The sequence below is a fragment of the Candoia aspera genome, chromosome 3 (genome assembly GCF_035149785.1).
Source record: "Candoia aspera isolate rCanAsp1 chromosome 3, rCanAsp1.hap2, whole genome shotgun sequence".
NCBI lineage: Eukaryota > Metazoa > Chordata > Lepidosauria > Squamata > Boidae > Candoia > Candoia aspera.
In genome coordinates, this window is record NC_086155.1 from 85,311,183 (window position 1) to 85,335,852 (window position 24,670).

A 24,670-nucleotide genomic window follows, 5' to 3' on the forward strand; every position below is an offset into this window, starting at 1 on the left:
ATGATGCCACTTAGATGGGTGGAAGTTAGGGAAACTTAAGGAATCTCTTGTTGAAGTTGAAGGACAAAAATGCAAAAGCCAGCCTTATCCTCAATACGACAAAACTAAGATTATGTCAATACTAGTGCTATCCCAATGCAAATAGGTAACAGAATAGTGGAAGTAATAACAGGGTTTATCTTCCTAGATTCAAAAAACCATAAGGATGGCGATTTTAACCATGAAATAAGACACATTTGCTTCTTGGGAGAAAGATGGCATATATATTGACATATATAGGCAAAATATTAAAGGGTAGAGATATCACACTGCCAACAAAAGTAAGGTCATGATCTCCTGTTTTGTAATACATGGCTGTATAAGCTGGACCATCAAAAAGGCTAAACAAAGAAAAAAAGATAATTCTGAATAGTGGTGCTGGAAGAAACAGTTGAGAACATCTTGGAAAGTGGGATGAGGTTGAACTGGAAAGCTCACCAGAAATACTAATAATGAAGCTAAAATTTAAATATTAAACTTTAGGACAAAATGAAGACATAACAAACATTGGAGAAGACTCTGATTCTCGAAATTTGGGGCAATTGAAAAGAAGTCATAAGAAGACAAGAAGGCTAGATATTATCACTGATATCACAAGAAGGAATTCAAACATTAAACACTTGAAGAGGTCCCAGAGGCACATATTTGGCCTAATGTCTAGAGGTTGCCCACATTGATTCAGAACTGTCCTGTTCAGACTATGAGACAGCCAGGCAGCATTACTGTTAAGATCTTTATTTATAATAATTATTTACAACAGCAAAAAGTCCTTGTAATAGATTAGGCAATGCAATTCAATCAAGTCCACCCAGGCAGTAAAGAACAACCAGGCAATGCTGCAGGTTCAGATTGGGGCAAAAGAGCGAGGCAGAACTCAGCTAGTTCTCTTATCAAAGCTGCAAGACTCAGTGCAGCTAGTGTGCATGGCAAAGAGGAGGCTTGAGGCACGGGTCTGCTAATGGGCACGCAGGCTGGACTCGGCTGGAACACAGAGGCTAGATGAGTCTGGGCCGGAGTGACTAGGCAAGGCTTGGATCTGGAGACAAGGCTGGACTTGGCTGGAGTGTCTAGGCAAGACTCAGATCTGGAGACAAGGCTGGACTTGGCAGGAACGTCAGGACAAGACCTGAGACTGGAGGCAGGACCGAATCATGCTGGAATGACGAGGCGAGGCGTGGAACTAGATGCGAGGCTGTGCTCAGCAGAAATGGCAAGGAGAGACTCAGCTGCAGCAGCTTGTGCAGGAGGCGGGTCCACGATGGCAGAAGACACTGGTGCTGGTTCCACTCTGGCTACAGGCAAGGCTTCCGACTGGTGCAAGGACTCTTCTGCAGATGCTGTGAGCTCGAAGGATTGCTTGTCTCTGGAAGCTTACTCTTGGCGTGTCTGCCTTTTAACACAATCCTTTCCGCACCTTTTCTTACCTGCAGCCAATCGGGCTGCCCTTTGATTCATGCACTTCTCTGCTCATCTTTCTTGAACACTGATTGAAGGATTTAAATCTCCCTCCAGAGTTTGTCCAATCAGTGTCTCTAGTTTCTCCCACTCTGCTGAGTCACTTCTGGTTTTTATTTTTTCAAATCCTTCCTGATAAGTTTTGTTTTCCCCTTCTGACTCCAGATAAGTTTCGTTGTAAGAGTCAGAAGCAGGCTCAAACCTCACAAGAACAGTCATTTAAGCACATTGACAAAGTCAATATTACTAGAAAATAAAATTCTGGTATTGCAAATTGTATTTAATAAATGTTATTGCATCACTTTTATTTAGATAAGCCACTGAACACCTGCTCTTAAGAAACAGAATAAACCAGTCAGTTTTTGGTTGGTTGTTTTTTTTTAAGGATCCTGCTATTCCAATAGAAGAGAATATCTGTAGCTCAGGGTTGAACTGTGGAGTCCTTGGTGCTCTCTGAGCTTGGTTGTTTGCTTGCAGACATTTCATTACCCGACTAGGTAACATCATCAGTGCGAGTGAGTGTGGGGTTTGCTGCTTGTTTATATATAGTAGCTTGCCCTGCCAGTTTTGGTGGGGGTGTGGTTTCAACCAGGCAGAAAACAGTATTCTAATCAAGGAACCACCAAGGAGGAAACCACGTCTCTACCAAACTTGCAAGACAGGGAGCAAGCCCCACAGTCACTCGCACTGATGATACGACTGCCTATTTGGGTAATGAAACTTCAGCAAGCAAACAACAAGCTCAGAGAGTACCAAGAACTTGAGGATTCTGCTATTGTAACAGACAGTAATCAAGAAAAACAGAATGTTTAGGTTAATAAAGAAAACAAAGTAAGGATTTTAGAGAATATTGACATCTATCGGCCAAAGTTATCACTCATTTTTCTTCAAACGGAACAAACAGGCAAAGAGAGAGACAGTACATTTGAACAGATATAAAACTTGAGCAAGCAGGACTGAAAAGAAACAAGGAATCCCTCACAATTAAATAAACATGAATAAACGTTTCATTTCTGTTTCTCCCAGGGCTTTGGGCCATTGGGCCTGAATTCCTTGGCCCAGTGAAGGTATCTGCTACCTACATGGCCTGAAGCCAAAACTCATTCTTCCTCTGAATCCTACCCCTGATTCTTACTGACGAGGATAATAGCTTGTCTATGTTTGGAGACTATCTAAATCTTCCACAGCTAGTCAACTGGCCACTCAGATTTAAGAGTCCTGGATGGCTGATGTCTGGAAATACTCTAGACATTCTGGATTTTTTTTTAAAAAAATGTCCTGCATCCACTTCCACCCTCTGGTAAACTAACATTCAGAATGAACTCCAGCTTGCAAGAGATACTTTAAGTAACAACCACAATAAAAATTATTTAGCTATGTTGGAATTAAAGGGAAAGCCAAGCAAGTATAGGTCTATTGTTAGGGGAAGTGGTGATACTGATGCTGAGAAAGAAGAACACTTTAACTCCTGTTTTGCATCCATTTTCTCTCTGAGGGGAATTGAGCCGTAGCCGATCACTGTTACGCTAGTGTGGGAAGGAACTACCACTTCGTATAGAGAAGGTAAGAGATAAGTTAGTTAATTTAAATGAATTCGAGTCTCCAGGGCCAGATGGATCACATCCCATGGTACTGAATAAGCTAGCAGAGGTGATTGCAGAACTGCTGTCAGTAATTTTTGAGAACTTGTGGAGGACTGGGTGAGATCCTGGAAGACTGGAGGAGAGTAAATGTCATCTCCATATTCAAAAAGGTGAAGAAGGAGGACCTGGGACACTACACATCTGTCAGTATGAGAGATATGCCATGCAAACTCTTCAAACATATCATCAAGCAGTTTGTGAACAGTTGGATAGAATGGATTTGTCCCTCTGGCAAACTAACTTTTTTCAGTTTTATGTCTCCTTTCCAGACAACTTATGGGACATAACTTGGAGACCAGGGCAACTTTATCTGGGTTACAAAAATCTGTATGACCACTGGATGGCAGCAAAGAGATACAGAGAAAACAGAAAGCTTTGTACCTGTGAAAGAGGAGAGGCCAGGAAAGGAAAGGAAAGAGAAAGAGAAAGAGAAAGAGAAAGAGAAAGAGAAAGAGAAAGAGAAGCATATTGAAAATTGTGTGTGCCAGAGAAAAGTGTGCTGCTTATTAAGATAAAATATAAAGTGAAAGGTACATTATAGCACTTTCCCCAGAGATTCAGTGGCAATTTTTGCTAGAAATGGCACTGGTTAGATGGCTTATGTGGACATTACCAACAAAAGAAAGGATGCTCTTCAAAATTTGCTAGACAACAGAAAGCTAATACTACCAGGAAAGACCATAAATATCAAAAGTAGTCTGCATGGGTTTAATGGATACACATCTAACTTCACTCTTTATAACTTTTTCTTAAAAAAACTTGGAGGTGCATTTCATTGGTTTTTTTAAAAAAAAACAGTCCTCATCACTGTCCTTCTTTCATCATGTCCTTCTTTCTTAGGATATTTTAATGGCCACCCTAAAGAGTCCCCTTAATCCACTGGAGCTATAAGTATAAATCAAAAGACTTTTGTGACAAGCCAGAAAATTGTTTGTCATTTGCACTGTCTTTAGAAATTGAGGGAGAAGAAGTACTTTGTTTTCTTATTTATTGTAAGCAATTGATTCTGAAAGCCTACATCTAAAGTATTGTGTAACTTTATGCCCGAAGAACTACTGGACAAACAATATACTGAGTTTGGAAAAATGGAAATAACTATTTAGTTTGATGTAAATCTTCCCGAAGAGAAACTATTAATCTGGATTATTAAGAGATGCAGATAACAGATGCTTAATTATAAAAGATTTCACTGAAGCAGGAAATTATTATTTCCTGACTGGAGGAAATATTCACATATTCCTGTTGTACTTTACCCTGCTGGCCTTACTACTTCTGTTCAGTCTTCCAAAAGAAAAAGAAAAAAAGGCTTATGGTAAGTCTAACCAGATTTTAACTAGCAGTTTTTTATTAAGGACTTAAAAGATAAGTCTGCTATCTATTTTCAAAAAGTCTTTATATTCAATAAATGAGAAAATGAAGGAATAAGTTTCCATATGGTCTAGATTTAATGTTAAGCTTAAAGACTGAATTAATTCTATATTGATACTAAATGGTTGTTTAATAGGTATTTTTCCCCTTCCCTTTCCTTTATTTTTGCTAGATTTAATTTATTTTAATCATCCCAATGTACTGTATATAGGCCCTTTTCCATATATGTACAGTATGTATGTGTGTGTATATTCCATCCAATCATGTCCGATTCTCAGAGACTGCCTGGACAAGTCCCTGCAGTTTTCTTGGGAAGGTTTTTCAGAAGTGGTTTGCCATTGCCTTCTTCCTAGGGCTGAGAGAGAGTGACTGGTCCAAGGTCACCCAGCTGGTTTTGTGCCTAAGACGGGACTAGAACTCACAGTCTCCCAGTTTCTAGCCTAATGCTTTAACCACTACAGCAGACTGGCTCTCATAGTTTATATATTTTATTTAAATTCTATTTTTTTTCCTTTTGGTGCTTTAGCTATTAGTATTTCACTATTGTGTGTTTGTGTGATTATATAGTAATGCCAATTTAACTACTTCTACTAGAATTGTATTGACTTTTTTCTTTATCTCATGTAATATTTTAATGAAAGCAGGAAATAAACTGTCAAATATAGATTTGATTTTATATACATATCTGATAAGAGTTCGGAGCTGCTGTCATTTAAATTGATACAAATGTGTGAGCTTTACAACACTTATTGCAGAAGCCATGCAAATATCAATAGGATGTTGTAGTTCAAACTTACAAACATGACATAAACAAGAGTAATTTTAAAATTCCAGTAAAAATGAATTTATTTATTAATTTTGAACAAAGTAATAGAAATAACAGACATTAGGATTCCACAAGCCTCTCTCTCTCTTTCTTTTTAATTTATGCTGTCATCACTGCTTCTTTTGAATCTGCTTTCTCAGTAAGGCTGAAAGATAACATAGCATCACGTATATGGGCTGCAAAAATCCAGATGACCACTATCTGGCAGCAAAGGGTTAGTGATATGGTCATCCTAGACAAACAATTATCAACATGCAGCCGTATGAACTCTCCTTTCTTTGGTAAAATTCTCAAGCAAGCAATTCCTGAACTCTAGGTACTCAACAAATAAATTTATTTTCTAGACTCATTTCAACTTGGTTTCAACTAAGTCTAGCATATTTTGTGAATCTAACCACTATGATTTGTAAACATTACTTCACTGATTAATGTAGTGTTTGAATCCAGCTAATTGTGACTTGCTCTGTAAACCACTGATAAACAAGGCATGGTATGTGACACCAGCCTCTGAGTTCATAATGACTGGGAGTCACAAATTGTTCTTCCTTATTGTACACAGTATCATCTGCTTATATACCACATACACAATAGGCTACATAGAATAGTCTACTATGCACCCCTTTGTTGGTGCAGAGAGAAAATCAAGTAATTTGGTATGCAGAATGATGGTCATATCTCCCTGTCTTTTCCTCTCTGTATCCTGAGAAAGAGGCATTCTCTTTCTCAAATCTCATGGAGGAAAATGCAGCAATCAAAAGATCACTGCAAAAGACAGAAAGGTGAATAGGCATAGCTGAGAAGGGTGGTGAGGAAGATGGAAGACTAGACTGAAAGGCCTGGGGATCTGTAATTGGTCTGTCAGCCAGTGCTTCCCTCTATAAAGAACATTTATTGATGCATGAATTGAGGAACCCAGAGCATAAATCACCACCCAGAGTTGCTGGGAGTCAGGCCGCATATAAATGTAATTTGTTATTCTTATTGTTGTTGTTATTATCATATTTATTTATTTTATTTTTATCCAGCCTTTATTATTTTTATAAATAACTCAAGGGGGTGAACATACCTAGTACTCCTTCCTCCTCCTATTTTCCCCACAACAACAACCCTGTGAGGTGAGTTGGACTGAGAGAGAGGGACTGGCCCAAGGTCACCCAGCCGGCTTTCATGCCTAAGGCGGGACTAGAACTCACAGTCTCCTGGTTTCTAGCCCAGTACCTTAACCACTAGACCAAACTGCTCTCATCAGATAATATGACCCAAGGGGAAAAAAAAAACTCTGCATCAAAGGTTAAATTAGTGGCACAGCCTCTACAAAAACCAAAGCTGCAAAGAATTAAATGCATCATTGTCTATTAGCCATAATGTTCTGATCTTAGATCTGTCCAGCCTGGGATTTATCAAGCTGCATGTAACCCCCATGCAACCAGCAGTTACATATGGCAACCTAACAGATGATCATAAAGTTTTCTTTCTGCCTGAAAAAAAAAAGAAACAAACAGATGATTGTTATGTATTTAGCAAGATATGGTTCATTCCCAGTGAGTTGTAATTGGCTTGGCATTGGAGAGTAGTCATGCATTGCATTTGCATTCTAATCAAAACACAGGTGTAAATGAAGGAGACAGACTGAGATGCCCTTTACTTCAGTGGTGGTCAGTTTTTTTAGCAAATGTCTCATGAGTCCAGAATATTGGACTAAGTTGTAGTCAGGCCTAAGGCTCTTCAGTTCCAGCCCGGGCAAATGATAGATGCCTTCTGGCATCTAAAATGCAGATCAGATCAGCTACCTAGCTTGAATGTCTTGCAGTGGATATAGAAGCTTGTGCTGCAACTAACCATCACAAGACAAGTTGCGCAGATGTGGACATCTTTAGTTTTTGGCATTGACAAAGAGAAACCTACTTGCTAAAATTCTTACAGTTGCTGAATATAGCATACAGCAAAATGTGCTTTTTCTTCACATATACTCCAAGAACAATGCAAGAATCAAAACATATGCATCTTTTAGAAAAGCAAATCATTTTACAGTATTTCCAGTTCCAGTTTTTGGTTTATTTACTCTCTGTCTCCCAGAGAACCCACTCTCTGTTGAGAATCTACATGGACAAGTTCAGACCCTGTTTATACTAGTTGGGGATACAAAGTGGCAATAGCAGAAATAATATCTTAGTATCAACTATCTATTTTTAGTTGGTAACCATAACCCTAACTGCACTTATCTGGACAATACTGTGAATACTTTCTTTAAAAAAACTTCTCCAATTCTTGGGATATGTGTCACACTGAATGCAAATCAGTGTTAATGCACTGTACATTTCCAGAATTATGAATATTTCCCCAGCCTCAGAAAGCACATTTGCATTTTCTCTCCCACACTTCAGAGACAGATGGAGCATGCATTCTAACAAGTTAATGTTGTTTGTGGGCATTTTTCCCCAATTAGAGGTACTATCTATTACACACCCTAATGCTGACTAACTAGGGGAAAAGCCTTTGCATAAAATTTGCTGACTTCTACACTCACAGAATTCACCTCAATGCAGCACTTTTAGGATCCTTTGGGGTAACACACTTCACAGGGCTGCAAGAATGTCACCTGCAATGTTGAACTGATCCCATGGTGAAGTGAAGGCATTTTAGGCTTCTCAGAACATGTGTTAATTGTTTTTTTTTAATCAATTGCCCCCATAGCAGCCTAATGGGAGGAATGTTTTACAAACTACTACACAAATATACACAGATCAATGTGGATCAGCAGATGGAAAGGGTGATGGTGAGGCAGACTTCTGGTTATTCACCCACTGCCGTCACATTCTAACATGCTACTATTATCTTCCTTCCCCACGTACTACCATTTTCATACTAATGAAAAAGAAGTCCATTTAGAACTTGAAATTTGTTTACAGGAACTTTTGTTGAATTAAATTAATACATTGTTCTGAATTAGCATTTTTCAAAAAGTTAAAAGCAAGCATGCTGTTGACATTTTGTGCAATTCCTAAATCACACAAGACACACACATCCTAATTGCTTCTTTGCCCTTCTGCTCCAGAGCACTTTTCTTTGCCTCCTTCCTTCTGCCTTTCTCCACTGGTTTCCAAATAGAACAGCCAAGTAACAACCACTGGTTGTCAATATACGACATGCTTTTGAATTATTCTGAATAATACCTGGGCAACTTGGTCATCATTAATCTGATGACGTGGGCAACTTTCTGTTAGCCTTATACTTAACAACCATCCAAGATGATGGAAAAGCACATTGTGAATGAATCAGGACGATGATATAAATGATTGTCTATGAGCTACACAAAGTACAAAGTAGAAAATTCTCTCATCATTTACAGTGAGGTATGCATTCAGCTTGCATTCCCTGGCTCCAATGCTACTGTCTCATGAAGTTCATGCACCCTGTTATACATTGATTAAAACATTGCTTTATTCATACACTTACTATCTTTACTATCACAGGTCATGTCAGCTTTTGTGCCCTGTGGCCTACTATATCTTCATAAGTCTCATGCTAGTATGGCTGTACCCACCTCTATGCTTTTTATCCTTCACTGATGTCATCCTGTCACTTTTTTATCTGGGTTATGATATCATCTGGCTCCATGTATTTCAAATCTGCCTGCCTTTGAACTGAGCTGCATATTTCATATAATTCTAGCTTATTATGGATCTACAAGAAAATAATTAGCATGTGTCTAAGTGACAGACAGAGAGCCAGTTTGGTGTAGTGGTTAAGGCTCCAGGCTAGAAACTGGGAGACTGTGAGTTCTAGTCCCACCTAAGGCACAAAGCCAGCTGGGTGACCTTGGACCAGTCACTCTTTCTCAGCCCTAGGAAGGAGGCAGTGGCAAACCACTTCTGAAAACCCTTGCCAAGAAAACTGCAGGAACTAGTCCAGGCAGTCCCCGAAAATCCGACACGATTGAACAGATTAAAAAAAAAAGTGACAGACATGACAGAATCCTTGACTAACCCTAGACCAAATGAGAGTCTCATCCCAGCTGGTTGAGTGAGAATGGGCAAAATGGCATTCAACCTGAAAATAACATGTTGGTCTGTGAGTTTTAGATATGGAATATGGAGTTTTAGGTATGCACTATCCCATTTTTAATAGCAAATACCCTCAATGGGCCACTACAAAGTTAGGAAGGGAACAGGATTTTCAAGTTTTGCACAAATAAAATTAAAAAGAACCAGATTGGTATAGTGGTTAAGGCATCTGTTTAGAAACTGGGAGACCATGAGTTCTAGTCCTGCCTTAGGCACAAAGCCAGCTGGGTGATTTGGGCCAGTCATCCTCTCTTAGCTCTAGGACTTCTGAAAATGTTTTCAAGTAAGCTTCAGGGACTTGTCCAGGCAGTTGCCAGGAGTTAAGACTGACCCCCCCCCCCAAAAAAAAAACCAGATCAGAAGGTACTGTAGCTTCCAAAACAGGTCTAATTTTACAGCTAAGCAAAAGTAAAATGAGCAATTCACAGGTTGGAAACTTGTACTTTCAGAGAGAATGTGGGGTTGGAGCTATGATGAAGCACATTTCTTTAAGAAGGTAAACTTCAGGCGTAATCAATGTTTTCAGGTAAAAGGTGCCATTGCATAATCTCAAAATGATGTGAATGCCAAAAAATACTTTTTTAAAATAGAAATGGCTAAACTTCATGTGTCTCAATTTGGATTTAATTTGTTTTACATTTAGGGTTGTCACTAACATTGATGACCTTATATTGCAGGCTGCATTTGTTTGTTAGCCCAGGGATGGACAACCTTTGGTCCAAGGGCCATAAGCAGCCTCTAGGGAATCCCTCTGACAAAGGAAATGACCCAAGCTTTTTCCTGAACTCATCCTCACCCACATGTCCTATATGATGCCACACACTTTGCAGTATTAGCCTCCACCTTAAATTTTAAAGACCACAAAAGTATTGCCTCCCATGGTGAGTATACTTTGAATATGGAATTAATAGATTTTCAAAGGGATTCTGGAAAAAGATCGGAAGTTGACTGAAAATAGAAAGTAATGTGCTGGCTAGTCATTACTAAGCACCTCACATAACTACTGAATGAAGGGATGGGTGACCTGCCAACCTCATTAGGGCTCCTGTTGCTCAAGCTGTATTGCAGCATAGCCTGGAAATCTGTTCTCCTTCAAGATGTGGAGAAACTCATGAAGAATGCTCACTACAGATCTTGGAAAAGTATCACAGTGAAGAAATATTGTGAGTAAATTACACAGGGGCTTATGGCCCAGGGAAATAGGACACAGTTATATCCACCTGTGTCTACCTGGACTTTGTGTTCCTATCATTTAGGGACACCCTGGATAGATAATGGCTAGAGTCATACTTTGCAATAAGCCAGAGATGCAGAGTTTTCTTTTTCAGGTCAAGAGACACTTGAGTGGCATGCTGAGGTTTACTCCAAAAAGTAGATGGAACAAGATAAAGGAGATACGTAATATCCCTCTTCTATCTCAAGAAAAATTATAATTGGGTGGCAACTTAAAGCAGTGTTTGTATATGTGTCAGTGTGTGTGAGTTCTGAGATTTTCAGGGGCATATACAGCCTTAGGTCTCATGAAATACATAGCTGGATTAAGCAATGGCTTGTTTTAACCATGGACCGATTTCCTGAACCATGGATTGTTGAACATCTAGGGTGACAAATCACGCTGTAATATAGATTGTTTTAACCATTATTTGTTTGTAGCTGAGCAAGATATGTAGTTTAGTGAGCTTCTGGATATAATTCAAGGTGCTGGCTATCCCCTTCAAAGTCCTGCATGCTCAGGGCTTGGTTATCCCCCTGCTGAGTATCCTGTCTCTACAGGGTCTTTTCAGTGGTGTCACACCTCCTGTGGAACATTTTTTTTTCTTCCTAGCATTTTTCCTGCAGGTGCAGGGCCTGCTTTTCAGATCAACCAAATGTTGATCCATTGGTTGTCACAGGAACTGACCAACTGGCTTGTCGACCGAGCCTGATGTCATGGACTGAGAGAGAGTGACTGGCCCAAAGTCACCCAGCTGGCTTTCAGGTCTAAGGTGGGACTAGAACTCCTGGTCTCCCAGTCTCTAGCATGATACCTTAACCACTAGACCAGACTTGCTCTTTCCTGTGGAATAATTAACCCTAATAATAATCTCCTGTGAAATAATTGACCCCCAATATACCCCCAATATATACAGATCACAACTTTCCTGATGAACTTCCACAGAGGTAAAAACCTGGCTTTGGGAGAGAGCATTTGGGGAATGTTAAATTTGACGTCTAAACCTGCTGGATGCATCAATATAGTTTACGCTGTTTTCTGTTTGGTCTGCTGTTTTCAATCTCTGTTTCTGCTATACAGTATGCCACTCAGAGCCATTTGAAGAGAAGAAACATAGAAATGTCAGAAATAAATATATGACTCCAGTGATTATGTTAAACCTGGAAATACTTATTAATACCAAAATGAGTGCATTGTGGGTTCACATGAGGCTTTAGGATTCAGTATCCATGTATAACTAGCCTTCTTGCATCTAACCCTTAACACTTGTCTGAGCCCTTGCATTTAATTCTGCTTGATTCAAATTTTTATCCTTTTTAAATGTGCAAGAAATTAAACCATCTTTCTCTCTTTGTGTACATGCATGTGTGTATGCATGCTTTTGCCTAACACTCCTTAGCTGCAAAATCCCTATTGCTACCTCCATTGGCTGGGAATTGTGAGTCTTGTAGAATTAATATAACCAGAGATACCAAGCAAAGGATGGGTAGGTTACTTAACCTACCTCGATGCAGGATATGCTATGGATATTATGGTTAAAGGCACTTGATTTTCTGCTTGGTTCCAAAAATAGCAAAGCTTCAGAACACAGGTATGACAATGAACTTCTGGCTTGCCTTGCCCAGAGTTATACCTGGGACAGAAGGCAGGACATACTGTAGCTCCCATCAAGGCTGCCATGATATCAATGCCTAAGTATCTGCATAGTTTCCCACAGCCTTTTATGTATACCTAATGGTTGCCTTAACTGAAAGTCCCATACAAAAGAGGGATTTTGCTACCAATGTAACCCTTTTATTAACTGAAAATATAGGAGCTTAAATATATTAAAAAGCAGAGAAATCATGTAATGACTAAACAACATGTCAGCTCACACTTGTGATAGTACAAAGGTACTGCAAAGGCATTTTAAAGCTACATTTTGGTTGTTTTGAAAATGGCTTTTATACTGCATCCCATCACAGGGAAATTTTATGTGTTGGGTGATGGATCTGATCCTTTGAAGCATTTCATTTTTCTGTTGATCAACAAGACAAAGCAGAGTCCTGACTTGTGGCACATCTTTGCAAGATGCTGAGTACCCTTGAGTCTCTCAAGTGACTTTGGTGGAAATGGAAGAGGTTATCTTCCAATGTTACATATTGTCAGCTTTCCCACATACTGATTGAAGAGGCAGCCCATCTTACTCACAGGGTTGTTGGTGAAGGTAATATGGGCACCAATTACTTAATTCTCCTGCAGGATGGGTATGATACCAAAAAGAATACTGTACTGTATAGTGAAATGGAAAGAAACCTAAATATAATCTCCCAGCTGAAACCTTTTTGGAATTCAGTGCATAGGAAGAAATTATCAAAGACTGAACCAAACATGTAAAACAGGGTTTTAGAAAGCTATTTTCCTCTCAAATATTAAGGGAACGAAGCACTATCTTTTTTATGGCTTACCTTGCATCTCAAAGTTCTTAGATGGGTCACTGTTAGCGCCTTTCTTTTCTAACATTTGGAATTAGTTACAGTAAATAGGGGTGGGGGGACTACTAGTATTAGCATATTATAATGCATTACATTCCTACCGTCGTTCCTTTTAACCATTAGTGTATGCAAATACCACGTTAACAAGTCATCATGTTTTTCTTCAATGAATTGCTTTCGTTTGGCAAATAAATATTCATAAAGAAATGTGGACAATAAATCACTGCAAAGAGTTCAAAGCCATTTCCTTTGTCGACTGTGCATATTTTCAGCTGTGACTTGTCTTTAATATTTCATCCAGAAGAGGGACTAAAAGAAGGACAATGGAGACAATGTGTCAAGTAGTAATTAAAATAGGCCATAATGATTAAAACTCTTTCTTGATCTGCATTGTGCTCAGACAAATCCAAAATCTACTGTGCTTGTTAGAATAAGTTTTCACTCCATCCCAAATCAGTATTGGCTTTAAATTACCATCCAGAAAGAATATTACCCTTTCTACATGGAAAGCAGCTTTCTATTCTGCTTGCTTATTATCATGAAGGTTAGGACCCTGTGGCCCTACGGATCTTGCAGAACTGTAACTCATATAACATGACTAATGGTGAAAAATACCGGAAGCAATAATATAAGTAATATCTGGAGGACCACTAGAGATAGACAAAAGCTGGAAGGACTTGAGGACCAGCTTCAAGTTTACATATGCATGCCCCCTGCCATCCTTGTTAGCCCACCTGCAATATTCATGAGCTTTCAGTGCACAGTAATTGCCCCAAAGTCCTACAAAAATCCTATGTACAGGATTTCCCCACATCCAGCCTTAAAGGAGAAAGAAGTGGCATGGCCATAGGAAGTAGAGAACAGCAGCCTAAACAGAAAAGATAAGAGAATATTGCAAGGTTACTCATTTAGCCCCTGTTATTCCTTCTATTTTGCTCTCCCAAGAAAAGGAGTCTCCTCCTTCAACAAGAAGGATGGGAAGGGGATAGGGGGAGAAAATTCAGCGGTAGCAATTTCTGATAGTAATTCCCTCACCATTGAGAGGTGGTAGGTGAGGAAACACAATTGACTTCTGGCATTTATATCCTATATAAATTTGGTTGCACTTATGGATGATCTTTGGTGGGAGTGGGATGGGGGCAGTGCATCCATCCTGGCTCTTCTTGACGTCTCAGCAGCTTTCAATACCATCGACCATGGTATCCTTTGGGGTCAGCTCAGGGAGTTGGGGGTGGGTGGCGTAGTCTTACGCAGGTTCACCTCCTTCCTCCAGGGCTGGTCCAAATCAGTGGTGATAGGAGATGAGAGATTCGACCCTCGACCCCTCTTGTGCGGGGTCCCGCAGGGTTCGGTTCTCTCCCTTCTCCTATTTAACATCTACATGAAACCACTGGGTGAGATCATCCATCACCACAGGATGAGGTATCAGCAATATGCTGATGAGACTCAGTTATATATCTCCATCCTGGGTGAGGTAAGTGATGCGGTGGCTGCCCTCTCTCAGTGCCTGGGGGCTGTGGGGTCTGGATGGGGAACAACAGGCTTCAGCTGAACCCTGGTAAGATGGAGTGGCTATGGGTTGACAGCTCCTCTGTATCTGGGATGTTATCTTTAGTTCTGGATGGGGTTGCGCTGCCCCATTCAGACCTGGTGCATAACTTGGGGGTCCTTCTGGACTCACAAATCCTGCTCGAAGAGCAGGTGGCAGTCATGGCCAGAAAGGCCTTTGCACAACTCCGTGTTGTGTGCCAGGTATGCCCTTTCCTGGATCAAGAGGCCCTTCGAACAGTCACTCATGCCCTGGGCATCTCCCATATAGACTATTGCAATGCACTCTACATGGGGCTACCCTTGAAGAGTATCCAGAAGCTTCAACTGGTCCAGAATGTGGCTGCGTGAACAGTTATTGGTGCCCCAAGATCAGCACATGTGACACCACTGCTGCGTGAGCTGCACTGGGTGCCAGTTTGCTTCCAGGTCCAATTCAAGGTGTTGGTTATGACCTTTAAAGCCCTACTTGGCATGGGACCAGGTTACCTGAGAGACCATCTCATCCTCTTAACATTGATTTGTCCCACCTGGTCATGCAGAAAGGGCATGCTGCGAACCCCGCTGGTAAGAGAATTCCACCTGGTGGGGTCCAGGAGGCAGGCCTTTTCTGCAGTGGCACCCGCCCTCTGGAACATTCTGCCCCCGGTGGTGAGGCAGGCCCCTTTGCTTCCGGCCTTCTGGAAGAACTTGAAAACCTGGTTCTGCCGCCTCGCCTGGGGTGGGAGGGGCACCAGTTCTTCTTGGGGGTGGGTAGTACCATAGATCTCTCCCCAACAAATAAGATCTTCGCCTCTTGGATTTTATATCTATTTTATCTTTATTTATTGGTTTGTTATATTGTAATTCATATGTTTTTAATTTTGATTTTATTGTAAACCGCCCAGATTCCCCCTTTTGGAAGAGATGGGTGGTAATAGAAATTTGATAAACAAACAAACAAATAAAATAAAAATATATTTCTTTCCTGGTATTTAAGGCATTATATATCAGGGTCTGCAGGAGGCCTTCCATCTAAGCCACATTTGAGAGCATGGAGCTGGATTGGGGCCATTTAATCTGCAAAATAGATTAAGAAACCGCTTGTGTCATGTTTTATGTCCCCTGAGTAGCATAAGCTTCTTTGTTTTACCTTTTTCAAACTGGGAGAGATATGTAATTGAGAGAGACTTTAAATCAATACTTTGTCATTCAAACCTCATACAACTGAGTTGACCGTGTTTGCAAACACTCCTTTGGAGAGTTTCTCAGTCTTTCCAGGACTCAGTGGTGTTTTGATAAATAACATTTCTAGCTGGCTAATTTTGTAGCTAATTATCATCAAACACTAAGACAGATCTTCTACAGTATTAGACATGCTTTGGGAAAAAAAATCCTTTCAACCATATGCATGAGAGAATTACAAATTCATTGGAATATAGGTTTTCAAATCTGAAATTAATGGTTCATTATGTTACCCTAGTAGTAAAATATAAAATTTTACAGTTGAGTGATAGTAAAAATAACTGCTAAATTAATATATGATTGATTCCAAAATTAAAAATCATAATCCATAGGCACATTTCTAATTATAAAAAAATTAAAGTTATGAAATATTTTAGTGTATATCAGCATTTACTCTAAGTAACCTAGGCAAGGTATTCCAGCTATTAAACTGGTTTAAGATAATAGCTCACTGTTTCCTTTCACAATTGCTACCTACTTACTAAGAAGTCCTTAGGGGGTAGGTTCTATTGAGCCTAGATTAGCCCCAGAAAGTGCCCTGTATCAAACTCTAAAGAAGCATCCACATGTAAAGTGCTGTTGGCAGATTAGGAATGATGCAAAGGAAGCATTGGGTAACTATGGAATGGAGGACATATCTGCCATGGACTTAAGATGAATGGGCATACCAAAATGACAAGCAATGTAAATAAGAAGAGTCATGTGGAGTCCTCGGTGCTCTCGGTGCTCAAGAAGCAGGGCAAGCCATGGTATATAAACTGAGAGCAAGGCCCACTCCCTCTTTGCACTGAAGATGTTGCCTAGTCTGGCAGTGAAACGTCTGCAAGAAAACAACAAGGCTCAGAGGGCACCGAGGACTCCACAGTTCAGCCCTGAGCTACAAATATTCACTTCGAAAAGAAGAGTCATGTTAGTTTATGGCAGCACCTTTTCCAATGAAAACATTTTTATTAAAAGGCATAAATTTTTATGGGAACCAGACCATGCAACCAACCCAGGTACTTACTCTGCCCCACATCCACACCAACAGCACCATCACAGCCTTCAATTAGTACACAGACAAGATTAGAGGCAGCTTCACATGGTCTTCCTCTAATGTGGTATACTGTATGCCTTCATCTGCCAGCAATGCCTCTCTGGATTCTATGTAGTTCAAACGGGACAAACTTTGTGCAGAAGAATCAATGGACACAAATTTGATATCAGGACTCAAAAGGATAAAGCAATATTAGAGCATTTCAACTTTCCAGGACACTCTATGGCCAACCTCCAAAGTGACTGTTTTGGAAAAATGGCACCATTGAGTCACAAATTGTTGAACTCGCATACATTAAGAGGCAATTTCAAAAGATCTCAACAAACACATTGGGACTTTAACTCATTACAGTTTTAATAAAAAATTGGTAATCTGTCTCATATTTGCATAACCAACCTTTCTTCCCCTCCTTTGTCCCCCACCTCACCTCAGTTTAAATCCTACATCAGTCTAGCCACTCTACGCATCTGATGAAGTGATCTGCAACTCATGAAGGCTTATGCCTTCTAATAAAATTTGTTAGTCAGAAAAGGTGCTACAAGTCTCTAAATAGAAATGGGAATCAGAGCACATCAAAGGATGTAGCGATGCTTCTGCTTACTAGAGTAACATAAGAAAGTTAGCTGTCCTATATAAAGCAAAGCTTGCCTTATACCAGGTGAAAACCTTATTCCTACAGGACCTCTATGGTTGATACTGATTGGCACCAGCCACCTAAAGCAAAGATGGGCAACTTTTCAACAGCTATAATAATGACTGATTTATGTAAAAGAAGGCTTACAATGGAGTATACGGATATAGGAAAACACCAGACATAGGCATCTACGGGTAGGAGGGAAATGATGATTCGTGCATAATAACATCATCATGTCAATGCCATTAGACATCATAACACGTACAGAATTTGTGTGATGAGGTCATTGTGGTTTGGAACTGATGCTGCTGGCTGGAGTTGGAATTTTTGGCCTCCCTACCATCTTTGCATGATAACATAAAACAGTAATAGAAAGTGCAGAAACTTCCTGATAAACTTTGTCACACTGTAGTGGATGGAGAGGGCCAGTCTGGTGTAGTGGTTAAGGCTTCAGGCTAGAAACCGGGAGACCGGGAGTTCTAGTCCTGCCTTAGGCACGAAGCCAGCTGGGTGACCCTGGGCCAATCAATCTCTCTTAGCCCTAGGAAGGAGGCAGTGGCAAACCACTTCTGAAAAACCTGCCAAGAAAACTGCAGGGACCTAAGTCCAGCCAGTTGCCAAGAGTCAAAAACTGACTTGAAAGTACACACACAGTGGATGGAGAGAAATCCCATCCCCAGAAGTTCAAATATAAAAGGGTTAAAAGAAAACTTAATCATGACCTGTTAATCAAATCTAACCATCTAGATAGTGTTCAGAAACCACAAAGCTGGAGAAAAATAAAATAGAACACTTCCATTTTTTTTCCTTTTTTTTTTGTGGGGTAAGGAAAAGCTCTTCCCAGCTGACTGCAAGACATATGCCCTAAAGCCCCAGGAGTTTGGAATTATAGATGCAGAAAATACGGAGCAATTTAGGAACTTCTGGAAGATAGATGCAAAATAGAACCATAGTTTTGTTTTGTGGTACCTTTGCTTTACTATATTTTGCTTTGGCTTTATTTTGTTCTTCTGTGTTTGTGTTTGTATTCCTGTCCGGAGGGACAGCCTCTGAGATAAACTCTGAAATTTCTCTTTTGGCTTTCAGCTGTTGGTTAGTCTTTTAAACTTGATGTATATGTATGTGTGTCTGTGTGTGTCTGTGCATCTATTCTGCTGAACAAAAAAATGGAAAGAGGGACTTCTTCTGGAGTAAAGTGGATGCTTTACTCCATTTGCCTGCTATAGACCACTCCTCCCATACTTGGACTGTTTTAGATTCTTTTGCCACTTGGACTTTTTATTTTTTACTCTTATTTATATTATTTATTGCTGTAATTTTATATTGTATATTTTATTCATTGTATTATTGTTGTTTTAATTGATTATTGTAAACCGCCCAGAGTCCCCCAATGGGAGGAGATGGGCGGAGACAAATTGGATAAATAAAATAAATAAATAAATTTCCCAGACAGCCTCCCTCCCAGGAGTTGTGGGTGGATGCAGGAGGGCTGTAGAGGGAAGAGCTAGAGATTCCCTTGTGGAGTCAAGGTACACTGTGCCCCACATCCCGGCATGTATGTGTGCAGGTGCACCCACTGTTCCCAGTAATTCTCACTTTCTCAAGCCTCCCTGGGGAGATAACAGAGAGTTTCCTTCACTGATGAATTCCATTTTCCGGAATATTCCTAAAGAGTTAGGGAAGTGTTTATGTGGCAGATGTTATAGAAATTTTATATTTCTTTATCCTTCTTCTGTTACATTTTGCTACATTTTATGCTATTGTAGCTTTGAAAAGTAAAGCTTTGTCTCAGTTCCCCTTGTGTTACTCACAGACATCTTGGGTTTTAGAAAATGAAAATCTGCCTCCACAGTTTCTTCCTTCTTGATCCTCTACCCATGAATTTCTATCCCTGCTTTTCCAATGCATGCTGAGCATTAACTGGATCTTTTCCCCACCACTGAAAAAATTAAGTCTCTGAGACGAAGCTGAACCAAGAATGATCTTTACTGGATCACAAGCATACATTGTTTAAAATTCTTGTTTACACTCCTCAAGACTTTTGTTAAGTACCTAAATTTCACTAAGTACTGCAAATAATTGGATCTAGCACTGTTCTTAATCAGTTCAACCTTTTGACCACTAAAGCTCATCAGGATGTTCCCTCTGCCCATGTTTCTGTAATGTCCTTTGTTTGTATTGTCCTACTGACTTTAAGCTTACCTATGTACAGGAAACGTATCAAAACCTGTATTAAAATGCTGTACGGGAAGAGGGTATAGCTATGTAAAGAGAGATTTGCCTGTGCTTTTCTTTTCCTAATTCTGGAATGTAACATAAACTATGAATTGCCTTTTGCCCTGTCTGTACGTACTGCAAATTTTCTTAACACAGAACGCTCAGACATTGGGAGTGGAGCAGGAAAAAATACATGAGACTGTCCTATTCCTCAGTGTTCTTGCACTCTTTCATAAATTCTGCTGAATTCCTTTTATTTCTCAATAATACAAAGACCTGGTTGGTGTTTATTTTGGAGGATCAGACTGAGTAGCAATGGAACTTACTCTTAAGATCTGTACTGAAAGATGAAAAATTCTTTTAGTGTATTTCTATTTATCTTTGTTTGTGGTAACCTCCATTTTCAAGCTGTAGAAACTGAAAAACAAAGGGCAGGTTCTACCTATCTTCCAGCCTATGGATTACACCAAATATAGTTTGAATTATTGATTTGATCTGAATACCTGAATTAACATGAATTCAGAAATCAGATCAGTGAATCAAAATCAATCTAACTCAGAAAGCTGGTACAGTCTGGAAAAATCCTTTTATTATCACACTTCAATTGCTTTTTTATCAGTCTTTTTTGTGCTAATATATAAAAAGAAAAAAGAAAAGGGGGAAAAAGAAAAACAATAAAGAACACTAAAAGAAAAACAATGAAGAAACAACATAGATATTTTACATATTAAAAAAATAATTCAGTGCAACTTTAAAACACATAATTAAACCCTGACCACAGAAAATAATATTGATCACTCCTTCCACTGTGTGGCTGGAAAGATTGCGACGCCAGACTTACAATCTTGCATTTTTGATATGTGTTTGCTTCCTGTTTATGATCAGACTACCAATCCAGGATTATAAATCTGGGGCTGCACTGTCTTGCCAACATTGAAAAATAATCTCTGTTTGCTGCCCACCATGCCTAAATCCATAATACTTGATATTGTTTTAGACTCTGCTAATTCATCTGGACCAAATTGTGAAATCAAAATAAGGTTTAATCTAATGTTTTGCCATTCTTCAATTTAGGGCAATAATTTAAATGATTTAAAAATTTGGTTGGCAATAAGATGTATTAATACGTCTAATTGCTTATGACTTCAGTAAAATAAAATAAAATAAAATTGCAATAACTTCCCTCCTCACATCTTCCAAATGTTTCTTTCATCTTTTAATGATGAAAATGCAAGAGAGCTACTGTTAAAAAATGAAGCCCAGACCTTGCCATGATGTTTAAAGGATTGACATCATAACTTCACTGTACTATAGTGTTTTTTTTAAATTGGCCACTTGCATTTTATAGAGAAATAAGTCAAAATGACACAGCTGAAAATCACGAAAATTAAAATGCTCATCATCATATGACAGCTGAAATTTAGATTTAAAAAATATAGTGGGTTGTCCTTTGTATAGAACATTTCTGCTTAAAATAAATATATTAGCTGAAGAATACCTCTAAATAAATACACCACTCTTGAAATAATATTCTTTTTTTTTCAACATCTGTATTATAAAGTGAATGTGATTTTTAACTATGTATTTATATCGATTTTTATCTGAGAGATATATTACATCTACAAATGAAGAAAATCCCTTTGGAATCATTATTCCCAGATATTTAAAATAATTCAAGCAACGTAAACCCATTTTGTTTAACGAATTTCCATAGAAACATTAAAACCTACAGGAAGTATTGGGGATGTATTTGAATTAATTGAAAAATAAATAAATAAATAGGTATATAAAATACATAGTTATTTTTAACAGTATAAAATAACAACAGCACATAAAAAGTTATTGTTCATTTTATCTGCCTCTGTTAATAAATTAATAAAGTTAAGTTGTTCAACATCAGTCACTGATATACCTAGTAGAGCAGATGAATAATTGCAGCCCCAAATTAAAAAGGAGATTAAAAACATCTGTGATGAGTTCCACAAAACATTTTGAAGGGGTAACTGCATTTGCAATAACTCTACAAAAAGAATAGAGTACCAACTAGTGATCCAATTAATTTTAAAAAAGGAATTAATGGATAAAAATGGTTTCAAAATTTCCATTGCAACACATCAAGGGCTTTTTCTGCATCCAACAAAACTACCACCAGGTTACAATTTTTCTGAACTGAAAATGCAGAATGTTAATTAGTAGTATATTAGTAGATCTTTTATAGATCCAGGTTCTTCAGGATGGAAAATCAAAAATAACTTTTTCTGTAATCTACATGTCAAGGTCACTGCCAATATTTTTGCATCTATGTTTATCAAGGAAACTGAATAATAGATTGCAGTTAGCAAGATCTCTACAGGCCTTCAAAGTTATAGTTATATAAGCCTCATCAAGTTAGTTGGAAAAACTTTATTTAAAAAGCAATCATTGCAGATTTCCAATAATATAGGATGAAGAACTCAATATATTTCTCATAACACTCAATGGGATTACTGTCCAGACTGGGAACTTTCCCTGTTTTCATAAATTTTTAATTTTGGGAAGAGAAAAAAGTGCAGCTAAATAAGTAGCCTGATTGTCTCTAATCTTAGGAAGAGCTATATTATAAAAAATAGAGTAATTCCTTCCTTGATTATTATTATTATTATTAATTTGTTTTCTATCCTGATGAAATTTGACTCATTATTACACAATGAAGAATAAGAATAAAAAAGAACCATTAATAAGTGTCGCAGTCATTATATATTTTACCCTGGACATCGTTAATAGCAGAGACAATATTATATTGTTGCAACTGTTTCAGCCAAGAGGCTACTAATGTAGCAAGTGTTTATCTAACTTCCAGTATCTTTGCTTTATATGATTTAATGAATATTCTGTTTCAAGGGCATAAAGGGAATTCCATTCTGTTTAATACTCACAAAAACTTTATACTGTATAATGGTATACAGTGGTAGATCATATCCTTAACTTTATTTACTAAATTTTCTTCTTTAACTTTTTATTTTTTTCTTTTCTATGAAGCAGAAGTAATAATCTGTCTGTCTGTCTGTCTGACTGTCTGTCTGTCTATCTATCTATCTATCTATCATTTATCTTTAAAGTATCCCAAATAATCAATACTTTCACCAGATGTCTATTCATAGGAAAAAGATAAATTGTTGCATCGGTTTATTTAAAAATGGATATAACAATAACAATAATAATAAATTAAAATATCATCTAGAAAAAATGGAATAACTCTTTCTTGTAGTAACTGAAAATGATACTAGGGCGTGATCAGATTTAGCAATAAATTACATTTATGGATCCATTGGCAGACTTCCAAACACAAAAAATAACAGGTAAGAGAAAAGGAAAGTTTCCAAAATTAAAAAGAGAGAAAAACCAGACAAAATAAAAAATATTTAAAACTAAAATTAAAAGCAACTGAGTGAAAAAGTATTTTTTTCATGTGCAAAAAGCTATAGAACGGTCAGCTTGATTTCTGAAAGTTTTATTTGGAAATTCAATTGAATCTCTATCTACTCTCTAGATTTAATTTTAATTTTAATCAAATTGCCCTCCTATATATTTATCTAACCACTGTTCATTTAGGGGAATCTTATGTTCAATAACATGAAATCTGGAATAAACTAGTCTTAAACACTGCCCCAGTGACTTCAAAGAGGCTTGAATTGCAATTAGAATTTGTTAATTTTTTTTAAAGTTTATTTGAGGGAATGCCTCTCCCTGGTTACATATCCATCCCATTATGACTAGCAGAAGAGGCATGTTACAGGTCTTCTCTATGAAAGACTGTCATCTGGCAGGACCCAGGAAGAGAGCCTTTTCTGCCATGACACCTACCCTGTGGAACATAATCCCCCTGGACCTTAGATTGGCCCCAACACTCCTGGCCTTTAGGAAGGCCCTGAAGGCATGGTTCTGCCACTGTGTCTGGACATCTAGCAATGGTGGGGAGCTCTTACAATGGCTGTGTTGAGCTGATGTAGAATGAATTCTGCTGGTGATCATGATTTTCTGGGGTTTTTTTAATTGTTTATGGACAGTTTTTATACGTGGAGTCCTTGGAGCTCTCTGAGCTTGGTTGTTTGCTTTCAGACGTTTCATTACTCAGCTAGGTAACCCCATCAGTGCTTGATAGAAAACAATACCCTAATCAAGGAACTACCAAGGATAAAACCACACCCCCACCAACCCTGGCAGGGCAAGCTACTGTATATAAACAGGGAGCAAATCCCACACTCGCTAGCACTGATGATGTTATCTAGTTGGGTAATGAAACATCTGCAAGCAAACAACCAAGCTCAGAGAGCACCAAGGACTCCACAGTTCAACCCTGAGCTACAGATATTCTCTTCTATTGGAGTTTTCATATGTTTGTATATTGGTTTTTAACTTCTTTTTATTGGATTGTTTGTACCTGTTGTGAGTCACCCAGAGTCGCTTAGATGAGATGGGTGGCCATACAAATTGAACAAATAATAATAATAACCCATTCAAATAGGCTGAATTTTTATAAAGCAGAACAAAACAATAGAATGGATAGTGAAACTTATACTATAGTTGATAGGTAACACTTCTGAATGGTTTTTGACATTAAAATAAAAATAAACTCTGTAGAGTTACTATGATCCTTAACTTGTTAGCAAAGATAGTTTGCCTACAGCTAATACTGCTGAGATAATTTATTTCTTTCAACCAATATTGACTGCGTCCTCTGAAATTCTGAAACAAGAGAGTGCATGAAAAAATGACCAGTTTCAAGAAGGGATGGGCTGCAATGTGGGGTCAACAAAACCACGATGGTGGTTGTGACTGCATGACCGAAACCTGATCCCTTTTGTATGTGCATCAATACCTCACACATGTACAAAGGGGTGGGGCTTCAATTTCACAGCTGTTCTAACCTACCACAGGTTTTTGACCCAC